Source organism: Sardina pilchardus, chromosome 17 (genome assembly GCF_963854185.1).
Source record: "Sardina pilchardus chromosome 17, fSarPil1.1, whole genome shotgun sequence".
In the NCBI taxonomy this organism is placed as follows: Eukaryota; Metazoa; Chordata; class Actinopteri; order Clupeiformes; family Clupeidae; genus Sardina; species Sardina pilchardus.
The window spans coordinates 8046143-8056922 of record NC_085010.1 but is presented as its reverse complement, the minus strand read 5'-3'; the positions used below and the strand labels follow the sequence as shown (position 1 = coordinate 8056922).

General features: G+C 39.9%; 1 long non-coding RNA gene across 1 annotated transcript; it reads right to left on the bottom strand.

Moving 5' to 3' along the window:
* Positions 1 to 496: 496 nt before the first annotated feature.
* On the bottom strand, positions 497 to 3227 carry LOC134062636 (uncharacterized). Its single transcript, XR_009935480.1, has 3 exons — positions 3159 to 3227; positions 1518 to 1691; positions 497 to 1088 (listed from the first exon to the last, which is right to left on the bottom strand). It is a non-coding gene; the product is annotated as an uncharacterized LOC134062636 (long non-coding RNA).
* Positions 3228 to 10780: the final 7553 nt, after the last annotated feature.

Genomic DNA, 10780 nt, shown 5'->3' with positions numbered 1-10780 from the left:
TACGCATGTGCACCGACTTGGTCAAGAGGGCGGCGCTGCTCACCAAGTTCATCCAGATCACCATGGCGCTGAGGGAGATGAGGAACCTGCTCTCGTTCTGCGCTATACTGTTTGGTTTGACCAATTATGCAGTGATGAACTCCACAAGACGTGGGCAAAAGTGCCTAAGAAGTGGATGAAGGTCTACAATGCTCACGAGAGAATGATGGATTCAAGTAGAAATCATCAAGTGTATCGGGAGGTCTTGGTGAACCTCAGCCCCCCCCCCACCGAGGATCGAGGATCGAGGAGAGATATTGAGAGGCACCCTGTGTGGAGAACGTCCGTGTCATCAACGATCAACGCAATCTGACTGAGCTCTCTGAGAGCCTCGAACCCTGATGCATCATGGGAGAATTGTCTCAATCAGGATACAGTCAACTTGCACTCCATATTCTAAAATAGTTTTATTTCTTGTTTGATTCAAATAAACTTGTTTTGCAGCATCATACAAACATTCTACTTCTTATGATTTTTTAAAGTTTATCAATTTCCCAAAACAAAAAAAACAACTGTTACTTTAGCTTTGAAACAGGTTTAAGACAATAACAAGTAATCTGTTACTTTAGCTTTCATTACTCTAGCTTACATTCTTTATACAATACTACTCACAATTTTGTATTTAAATAAGTCACTTTAAAACATTACATTGATGTGATGAATCCTGTACACAAGTGAGAGGGAGAGAGAATTAAAGGACAACAGAACTGGAGAACAGAAACAGGAGCAACATCCTCCTGAGTAAAGACAGGCACATTGAAGATCTGCCCTATACAGTACAGTATATAAAGTGTCTTCAACATGACACTTATTTCATGCACAGTGTAAAAACATATTTCACGTGGAATACAATGGGATTGATTCATTAGGGTCCATGTATTTCTATATGTTTAGAGTTTGGATGTTTCTTCACTTCAGAGAACAGCTGCTGTGTTGAGGGTCTAGGCTGATTGCCCCACAGATAGAGCACTCTGAGGGCTGATGGGTTTGATCTCAGCAATGATGCTAAAGCTCTGAAACCTTCATCTGTTATACTGCAGAACTGCAGCCTACAAGAGAAATAAGGAAACACTTCATCAGATCAGCTGAAGGACACACAGAGATCAAAGAGGGAAGCAGTTATTAACTCATGTGTTCTGTAAATGTTGGACATATACACAGTATGTAACTGTGAGTATGGAGTGTGAAATGTTTAAACCTGGTATTCAGCAGAGAAACTGATGTATTTGTATTAGTGGAGTAGAGAATTTATGTCTTTGCAGAATTTCATGAAATTCCATTTTTTGTGTGTGTCTGTGTCATGTTACAATGACCATTATATTTAAAAATATAAACAAAATCTAAAGAATACAAAGAAACAAAAGCAGAGTGACAGTGTGTGTGTGTGTGTGTGTGTGTGTGTGTGTGTGTGTGTGTGTGTATGTGAGAAATAAAGAGAGAGAAAGAGTGGACAGCAACTCAAGTCTTGTGATACTCACTTTAGTTTCTCCAGTTTACAGTTGGAATCCTGCAGAAGACAAGAGAGATGTTCCATTCCTGAGTCTCCTGCTTTATTCCCACTCAGCTGCAGCTCTCTCATGTGTGAGGGGTTTGACCGCAGAGCTGATACGAGAGCACTGAAGCCTTCCTCTCCAATACTGCAGTATGACAGGCTGTAGAGAGAGGCAGAATAAATACTTCATCTTAATTTCCTTTTGTTGTGTTATTGTACATTTGCCCACATTTGGTGGTTGGATTCCATAACAGTGTGTGTTCTGTGGAAGAGTTTGAGTGTGTGTGATGTATGTGGAATTTGACATGTGAAAGAGCATAATAAATTCACAGACACTGTCACATTCACTAACAGCAACTAACTCAGTATTTGGTGTTGTGATACTCACTCTAGATGCTCCAGTTTACAGTTGGAATGCTCCAGAAGAGAGGAAATATGCTTCACTCCTGAGTCTCCTGCTTTATTCCCACCCAGCCACAGTGTTCTCATGTGTGAGGGATTTGATTTCAGTGCTGATGCAAGAGCTCTGAAGCCTTCCTCTCCAATACTACAATCCCGCAGACTGTAGAGAAAAGTAGGAGAAAATTCCTTTTTGGCAGACATTACCATCAATGTACGATTATCTGCTTAATAAGGTTGTGTGTGTGTGATAAAACTGACCAGAGAGAGAACATGTTTTCACTATTGACTTATAGACCAACTTATAAAAACTAATAGTAATAATGGTAACACTTTACATTACAGATCAGTAATAAGTGGGTAATGTTATGGTAATATTTATGCAATTTAATGGTAATAATAATTTTAAACCACATATTACAAATAATTAATGTGTCATTTCTAGACAATTACTGTGCAATTACCATACAACACCAATGCAAATAACTTGGGTTTAAGGGTAAAATAAAATGGTTATAACTGCTGTAAATATGAACTTACTGAAGCAATAAATATTTAGGATTTACTTATTGTGACATAATATGTGAACTGTTATCTGTTGTTATGATGAAATATATGAGGTAATTTCATCCTTTCAAAAAGACAAAACAGTATTTTACAGCCCTGACACCATATAGTTATTGTGAAATTACCTTATTTATTTCATCATAATAACAGATAACAGGTCACATTTTACAATCAAACTAACTACCACAAAAACTTTGATCATTGTGTAATTGTGCCATAACACTTAAAAGTTACTATGTAATTTAGTCCTTCATAGCACCATCATGTTGGTATAATTACAGAAAGATTATGTCACAATAAGTAAATCCTAAATATTTATTGCTTCGGTAAGTACATATTTACAGCAGTTATTACCATTTTATTTCACCCAAGTTATTTGCATTGTTGTTGTATGGTAATTACACAGTAATTGTCTAGAAATTACACATTAATTATGTGTAATATGTGGTCTAAAAATATTATTACCATGAAATTGCATATATATTACCATAACATCTGTAATGTAAAGTGTTACCGTAATAATTTATCTGTGAATGAGTTAGTGTGTGTATGTGTATGTGTGTGTCTGGGTGTGTGTGGCCAAGCTTGAAAGAGCATATACATTCACAGACACGGTCAAATTTCCTGACAGTACCTAAGTATTGGGTCTTGTGATACTTACTGTAGTTTCTCCAGTTTACAGTTGGGATCCTCCAGAAGAGAAGAAAGATGCTTCACTCCCGAATCTCCTGCATTATTCCCTCTCAGCCACAGCTCTCTCATGTGTGAGGGGTTTGATCTCAGTGCTGATGCCAGAGCTATGAAGCCCTTCTCGCCAATATTGCAGTGTGACAGGCTGTAGAGAGAAGTGGGACAAATACTTCATCTTTCCTTTTGAACAGTCAAACATTACTGTCAATTTACAATAATCTGTTAATGAAAAATGTGTATTTTTAGACCAATGAAATGAAATTAATGTGTGTGTGTGTGTGTGTGCGTGTGCATGTATGTGGAGTAAATACTAAACCTGACATGCAACATGTTTTTGTGTGTGTGTGTTGTAGGAATTGCACACACCAATTAATACAAACACATTTTATACGTTTTAAAACATATTTTGTGTTTTTTAAATAAAACATGTAAATATGAACACAGCTTAAATAGTCAATAATTCAACTCAATAATTCAATTGTGGAAACATTGCAGTTGTTTGTACTGTTGGAAGGGGGATGTGAGATCTAAAGGCTGGCTTACATTGTACGATTTTGGTCTGTGTTAACAGTCGGCGACTGCATTTCCAAAATCAGGCGGAAATCATCGGAGTTGTACAGGAATCGCGGTGCGCTCCCGTCAACTAAATCGTTTAGTGTAAAGTGCCAATCTTAGCGGTTTTAAGTCCGTCAGAGGCAGTCTTTTTCTAGTTTTGCCATTACGACAATGTTTGATATTATCGGAAGTCTTTTCAGTCGTGGCTCATGCAAATAGTGACATGAACATTAAAAAACAATAGTGACCTCGTTCCAACACGAAACAGGAAGGGGCAAAATAGGCGACAGCTGTAGCTTATATGATTATTTGTTATTTCATTTCTTATAAATTATTGGGGGCCAAGCAGCGAAGCTGCGAGGAACCCATTGTGATTCTTAGTTTTCTTCTTATTATTATTCCTCCGCCATGGAAGTCAATGGCAGCCCATAGAACCGACTGGTGAAAAGTTGTGAAATTTGGCACACTGATTAGGGACAGTCCCATGATTCATGTCACCAAATTTCATGTCGGCACCTCGAACCCTCTAGCGCCACCAACAGGTCAAAGTTGGACATGCGTTCACGCACGTAACTTTTGAACCCTTGGGCCAATTTTCAAAAACCAGGTATCTTTGGAATCCTTGGACCAGCCCGAGTTAAACGCACCCTGTGACGTCATTTTCCGCCATGATGGATTTCCCGCCATTTTGGATTTTGTCAAAAACACTCAAAATGTATCAGGGGTCACAAATTTTGTCCGACCGACACCAAACTTTACATGGAGCATCCTCAGATGATGCCTTACCAACGCATTGCTTTTTGTCTTCGGAAGTATTACCGTTCGCCCAAAACAGCGAATCGAAATTCGCGGCGAGGTCGCCAAACAGGAAGTGGGCTCATATTTCAGCAACCCTTTCACGCATCAAAACTAAACTTAGTACGTGGACTCATAACCCCATCTGGAGGACCCTCAAGAAATTTAGTGACCTTTGACCTCTAGGGGGCGCTGTTATTCAAAAACAGGCTTTTTGGCCTATAACTGCTGTTGTGCTTAGAATTACAATGTACTAGTGATGTCTAGTAATACTTTGGAAGATACTTATGTTGACAGATGACAACTTGTGACATCAACGTAATTGATTCGGCCGCCATATTGGATTTAATCAAAAACACTAACAAATTTCCCTAGGTCACAAATTTCAACTGATCCTCACCAAAATTGGCACAGACCATCTTCAGACCATGCCTTGTTAGTGTTCTGATTTCTGTAACAATTGACAGAAGCGTTTGCCCGTCGCAGCCAATCGAAATTCGCGGCGAAGCTGGCAAACAGGAAGTGAGCCCATATCTTAGCAGCCTTTGCATCTATCAACACCAAACTTAGTATATGGGCTTGTGACCTAATCGGGATGACACCCAATACATTTGGTGACCTTTGACCTCTAGGGTGTGAAGCCGCCAAACAGGAAGTAAGCTCATATCTCAGCAACCTTTGAATCTATCAAAACCAAACTTAGTGCATGGGCTCGTGACCAGATCGCGAGGACTCTCAAGAAAATTGGTGACCTTTGACCTTTAGGATAGCTTCAATTAGCAAAAATGCAAGTTCGCTTGTAACTTTTGACGTGTTAGACATGAAACTTGTTCTGACTGCTTACGGCCATATGTCTCATTGCGGCATTGAGCCAACAGTGTCGAGTTGCCGTAGTTACTCCGGCCTACTGCTTGGCCCCCACATTGCTGCTTGCAGCTATATTTAGTCTAATTATTCTACGTGACAGAACAGCTCTATATCTGTTAGGGATGTCACACATGAAACAATGCTGCAGAAACACGAAAAAAATGACTTTGATATGAGTAGGCTATGAGTTCCATAAGATCATCACTCAATGCAAATAAAACCAGCTATTAGGCTAACTGAAGTAAAACAATGTCAATCTCGAGTCTAGAGGTGCGTTCAAATTCGCAAACATAGGCGAACGTTCGAGGTGAACATGTTTTCTTTGAACTGTTACATTTGAATGATTTGGTGTTAACCTTCCACTCTAACAGTAATTGCATTGTTGTGTTCGTTAAACTCACGTCCAGTTCCACTGTACTGCATATTTGCAGCGCACCACCTCCCCAGACTGTTTGCGATTGTTAGCAAACGTTCGCCAAAAACTCAAGGCTAACGGAATACTGTTTGCGAACGTTTGCAAATGTTCGCCTATGTTCGCCTAAGTTCGGTGAACTTGAACGCACCTTAGGCATAGTGAAGGGTATGTGGTGATGTGGGGCTGTTTTAATTCCAAAGACCAAGGGAACTTTATCAGGATGCATAGGATCCTGGTTCCATGAAATACTGTAGCTGACCTTTAAAACTAAAAATCTGCCTGCCTCTATGGGAATTTAACATAGGGGTGTACTTACTTATGCCCCCTGTATTTTAAGGAAGAACATTTATTGCAATACATTATTCTTTCACAAAGAAAATTGATGTCCTTAAAGGTTGGACTTTTCCTTATTTATTATATACTCACTCTAGTTTCTCCAATTTAAAGTTGGGATCCTCCAGAAGAGAAGAAAGATGCTTCACTCCTGAGTCTCCTCCTTCATTCCCTCTCAATTGCAGCTCTCTCATGTGTGAGAGGTTTGATCTCAGTGCTGATGCAAGAGCTCTGAGGCCTTCCTCTCCAATACTGCAGTATGCCAGGCTGTAGAGAGAAGTTAGATAAATACTTCATAATAATCTCCTTTTGGACAGTCAAACATTACTGTCAACTTACAAAAATCTGTGTTTGTGAGTAAGAAAGAAAGATTGACTGGGTAATGGTCAGAAATAGTGTAGCCCATAAATATATCTTTAAATATCTACTGTATGGTGTAGCCTACATTTCATCACTCTATGAAATGATGAAGTAGTGGCTACCTATGGCTATTTAGGAGAGTCTAGGCTACCTTTATCTGGGAAAGTATGATGTGATAAAGTAGGAGAAATACTTCATCTTAATGTATTGGACAGCCTCGCTGTAGTAAACACACAAAATGCATACATTTCTGGCTTGGCTACATATAAGTCTACATTGAAGTGAAACGTGCAGAACTTTGTCCAAAACAATACAATAACATTGTGTGTTGAGATCTAGTACAATATAGACATATGCAGACATGAAGTGGCAACTAAAGCCATTATCAGCCATGAAAACTTTGCCGGCTGCAGCAGCATTTAGGTTTTGGCTGAGCCAGCTAGCAAGCCAAAAACTTCAGCCAGCCGTTATTCTCAAAGGAAATGGTTTCGAAGTCTATACATAACACACTATCCATTGCAAACATAGCCTATTTGAAACCGATCATTCCCCCTCCCCCATACACTCGTCTAACCAGTTCATGGACAACTGCCTCCCCACCCCCACCCCCACCCCCTCTCTCTGTCCCCTGCATAGGTTGTAGGCTGGCTGTTTAGGCAACTCGTGGAAGAATGCGCAATCATGTTTCATTGCATATGCGCGTTTCAGAATGTTCAAATTCGCCAGCGTGCGTGTAGTTGTGTGAATAGAAAAGAATAGAATAGAATATACTTTATTGATGCCTTGTTCAAAAGAACTTCAGCCATGAACAGGTCAGGAATCGAACCAGCAACCCTTGGGTTTTGGGGCCGAAGCTCTAACCAGTGGGCTGCAGCTCTGCTCTACCCATTTGTTAAAATGTGTGTCTCAATGCTGAATCTCGAATTCACATAGAAGTTAGCTTAAATTGTAGAAACAATAGGCCTATACCTTTTTTTTCAGCAGACATCGCAAACATAGCCTACACATTCGCAAAACGGAGAACATCTTTCACTCATAATTTTTAATTAGGCTACTTCTCGCGCCTATGCCTGCTCAGCATAGCTGCTCTCTCTATCTCCCTCTCTCCGAGGTAGCTAGACCCTACAAGATGCTTCTCCCTAAATGAATGAAAATTGTTTTAGAAAGTAGCCACGGTAGCCTGTAAAATGTGCCATGAAATCCTGGCTACTGTGTAATTGCAACCAGACTGCTAGGCTCTTTGTTCCAGGTCCGATCATTTTCGGCGGTGCGAACATATAGGCTAGCCTACCTATTAAATGAATAGAAGTGAATTTGGGGAGTGAATTAGAACTAGCCACCCATTCATTTTAGAGTTTAGATTATCTGCCCAAACCCGAACTGCGGGCCGGTGTTAACGGATCTCAAGATCCAACAACACCGGTGTTGGGTCGACATTTTTCCCGTCGGGTCAGGCTCCTAATCACAAAACGCAAATGCCTCCGTTTTAAGATAGCCTATAAATAACATTTCTAAGTATTTATGACCAAACGATTTGATTCGTGCACAAAGCGCCATCTAGCTATCATTATGTGTAAGTAACAGCCTCCCAGTCTAAGGACTCAGCGGTCTTTTGACCGCCTCGCCGCGCTTTAAGTAGTTCACACCAGCAAGGCGCTTCTAGTAGGTCGTCAAAGCGGTCAAATGACCGGGGCGCGGCGCTTCTAGGTATAATTGGATCAGAACGGCACGGCGCTTTTAGTGTTAACTGAAACAGATCAACACAAGCAAAACATTGCGCGCTCAACGTATGTGTGAGTTTCTACAGGAACATAGCTGCTACAGACACCAATTTTAGGAAAAGGAATGATGACCGGTCTTTAGCTATTTTAGTAGGTTTATTAAACACCCAGAATAATACATTTGTGTCGTTATAGGCTCTGGATTATTATGGAGCATAATCGGAAAGTTATGATTAAAAAAAATCTCAGGGAGGAAAAATCTGAGGGGGCACGTGCTCCTTTAAAACTCCTTCAGACCTACATTTTTTTCTGTTCGGCAAAAAAAATAATATTCAGCTGGTTCTTACTCCTATCACAGAAGAGCAAAATAGCTCTAAACTAACTTATACCGGTGTGCTTTTGATCATGTAAAAATACTGGGTGATAAAAAACGCCTATTTAGGAAAATTCATGAACGTAGGGTCCTCGAATTTAATCGAGTGAAAAGATATTTTTTTTTTTTTCAATCACTGTGGTCAAAAGACCGCAGCCCGGCATATATAGGTATATCTAGGTCAAACCTACACGGCGCTTCAAGTAATACGTCTCAGCGGTCAAATGGCCGGCACTTGGCGCTTCATGTGTTAAGGTACAGTACAATACAGCCCCAGAAGCAGTGTGTAAGCTAGAGCTTTAAGGTTTATTAAGAAAAAAGTACATCATAGGTGAATTTGCCCCAATGTACAGTGCATTACCCAATTTGTAAAAATGTGTATTTTGATCTGGATAATACTTATAGCTTAAAATTCAAAGTAATTTGAATACTTCATATTGATTACACTTGTCTTTAATGATATTACAGGGGTGGTGTGTAGGTCTAATTGAGTGCCTGTCACTTTAAGAAGTAGGGCCACCGTAGTCTACGTGAACATAATTAGGTTTCATTCTTTAGGATTAGGAAAAAAGTCACGCATAGTTCAAGGATACATGTTTTCATTAAATAACATGAATGTTCAAAAAACTAACAACGGTAAAGACAAATATTTCCGGTGTAATAGAAAAGATGAGTGTCCAGCAATGTTAACTTCAATGATTTAGGTAGCCTACCGTGGCATGGCATTGTGAGTTGTCCATTCACTTTATCCTTGGTCATGTTTAATTGGATGGGTGCTTAACTTACTCTGCCATGACTTGTCTTGGAGTTTGGTAGCCTGTTATATCCAATGAGTGACAACCAGTGCTCAAAATAAAACGTCACGGTATTCTCCTGATAACGTTAGTGGAATGGATTTAATGTGAACGTAGCCATAAAAAGACGCAGAGTGGCTATATACAGCGCACATTTGTGATGAAAATGTTCCGCCTTAAAAGCAGATACACCGAATCGTGGTAAAACACATCATTTAGACAACAGAATCAGTAGGATACCATTTTTGTTTCATAGAAGTCTACCAGGCCTCAAATGTCAAATACAGGCTCGGGTGAAACTGGGAGGAATTAATGCACGGTTTCCACACCGTGTTAAGCCTATCAACCGTGATAATAATAATATTTGAAATGAACACGGTAATTGTTATAGTCAACAGTTTCATCATGGTTTATCGTTTCACCGCTATTGCTACATAGCCTAGTCACCGACTGATAACGAACAGATTGAAGAAAAAGAAGAATGGTTTTGGAGTGACATTTCTTGCGTCTTGTGAGCGCGAGGTTGATGCTGAAAGCGAGTGTCTAGCCAGGTGCATAAGAGTTGTCAACTCTGTCAACTCTTTGTATACAGATGCGCGAATTGTAGGCTACTACACTTTGATCTACTTGGTGTGGATTCATTTTAGGAGCAAAATGCGAATGAAAGGGTTGAAATCAGTACTCGCACGTGTGCTAGTATTTAAAATGTAATACTCGCACTAATATATTTTTACTCGTTTTTGCGACGACCTGCTCGCAGTGTACAGCCCTGATACAGTATAGACTGCAGTCTCAGACCCTCTCACATCTAAAGACAATTCATTGAGTTTCTAGTCACAGTCTAGTCACAGGCCAGTCTCAGATAAGGTTTTTGCAAGGACTGTGGGTCACTATTTACAAGACTGCTACTAGATTCCTTCAAATTATTTCCACCGTGCACTAGGCTACACGTCATCATCAACAGGAACTATGATAGCCTACTCATATCAAAGTAATTTTTTCGCGTTTCTGCAGCACTGTTTCATGTGTGACATCCCTAACAGATATAGAGCTGTTCTGTCAAGTAGAATAATTGGACTAATAATTTATAAGAAATGAAATAACAAATTATCATATAAGCTACAGCTGTCGCCTATTTTGCCCCTTCCTGTTTCGTGTTGGAGCGAGGTCACTATTGGTATTTAATGGTCACTATTTGCATGAGCCACGACTGAAAAGACTTCCGATAATATCAAACATGTTTGATATTGTCGTAACAGCAAAACTAGAAAAAGACTGACTCCGACGGACATAAAACCGCTAAGATTGGCACCTTACACTAAACGATTTAGTTTATGGGAGCGCACAGCGATTCCATTACAACTCCCATGATTTCCGCCC